The sequence below is a fragment of the Meleagris gallopavo genome, unplaced genomic scaffold, assembly GCF_000146605.3.
Source record: "Meleagris gallopavo isolate NT-WF06-2002-E0010 breed Aviagen turkey brand Nicholas breeding stock unplaced genomic scaffold, Turkey_5.1 ChrUn_random_7180001834418, whole genome shotgun sequence".
NCBI classification, from domain to species: domain Eukaryota; kingdom Metazoa; phylum Chordata; class Aves; order Galliformes; family Phasianidae; genus Meleagris; species Meleagris gallopavo.
Window position 1 is genome coordinate 1 of NW_011105690.1, and position 1,417 is coordinate 1,417.

At 33.9% G+C, this 1,417-nt stretch overlaps 1 long non-coding RNA gene across 1 annotated transcript; it reads left to right on the forward strand.

The window, feature by feature from the left end:
- The first annotated feature begins 2 nt into the window (after nucleotides 1–2).
- Nucleotides 3–1,411, forward strand: LOC104915626. The gene is made up of 3 exons (XR_796414.2): nucleotides 3–80; nucleotides 500–530; nucleotides 756–1,411. It is a non-coding gene; the product is annotated as an uncharacterized LOC104915626 (long non-coding RNA).
- Nucleotides 1,412–1,417: the final 6 nt, after the last annotated feature.

Sequence of the window (1,417 nt, forward strand, 5' to 3'; positions counted from 1 at the left end):
CAGATGTTAAGCATTATATTGAACAAAAGAAGAAAGAGCTCTACCTAACCAAAAGCACAGGCAGTTCTTTTAAAGATGTGGTAAGTGGGTTTTTGCCATTTGTGAAAGTTAATTTGATTAAATGAAAAAAGGTAGGCATATTAAATATGGCCTACTGTGATGCATACAGATTTTATTTTAATCAAGTCTTGCTCCTGTTCTGTTTTTCACTGACTAGTATGTTTAATGAATTAATTTTAAGATCATAGCCTCAATGACATCATTTGTTTTTGCTATAGTCTATAAATAAGTCTATAGTCTATAAATAAGAGCTGCTTTAGGAAACAGGACTGTATTTATTTCCTGGTGAGCTTGATTTCTACAAAAATTTATCACAGCTGTGTATCACAAGTTACGATTGTCATAGGGAGACTCTCATGAGTTAAAATCAAGTCTTAAGATAGAATGTGAAATAAAATTTCTGTGAATATTATACTTTTCCTCCTTTATTTTTCAACAGGGAAAACAAGTTACCACTCAAAAGTCAAAAAGTAAGTATTTCAATATGTGTAGAGGTTTTGCTGAACTTTCTGAATGGTTAGAAACAGATCAAGTATAAAACTGTCTTCTAACTTGTAAGCCTAAGAAAGAAGGAGTTTGTCAAAGCATGTACATAATGAGTTCTAAAATAATGCCTATCTGCCCAAGAACTTATAAATTTGCTAAATGAAGCAAAGTATTTCTCTTTTAATGTCCTTTTTTCCTCCTGTGAGCAGGTAGGCTGAAAAACCCATTTGTGAAGGTAGAAGATAGAAGTCGGTGAGTGTTCTGTGTGCTTTCAATGTAGTTTTCAAACTGAGAAATTCAGAACATGTTGTATGTCTTGATGGGCTTGCTGACTTTAAAGCCAGACATTTCCATCTCTGTGTGGCCTGGGTAGGTATCTGTGTTTAGCCTTTGGATGAAGTGAAAGAGGTATTAGTATGGTTGGAAATGTTTGGGTTGGGTAGTAGTCATGAAAAGTTAATGTGTAGCAATTTGTAGATCAGGCAGGGGGATTCGTCTCGTTTATTTTGTTCTTTGAGCCAGACGAATTGAAAGGAGGAAGCCTTGAAACTTTAAATCTTGACATGTTGCCTGTTTTTTCTTAGATGTAGTTAAAGCTTTCTATATTAAATATTAGTAGTTCTAACTCTTATGTTCATCTTGGGAGACTGTAAGAAAAGTCATTATACCATAAAACATTCCTTGAAATCAGGCTAAATTTACAGTTCAGTGATTTATTACTTAAAAAATAACCAACACAACTGTTAATCTAACTTCATTACTGTCGTAGCATAAGTTCTGATACTTCCAGACTTCACAATTTTTGCATTTTTCTGAGCTTGTAACTGATCGGATCTGGTTGTGTAACTCCTCAATAAGGAAAGAGGTTGCC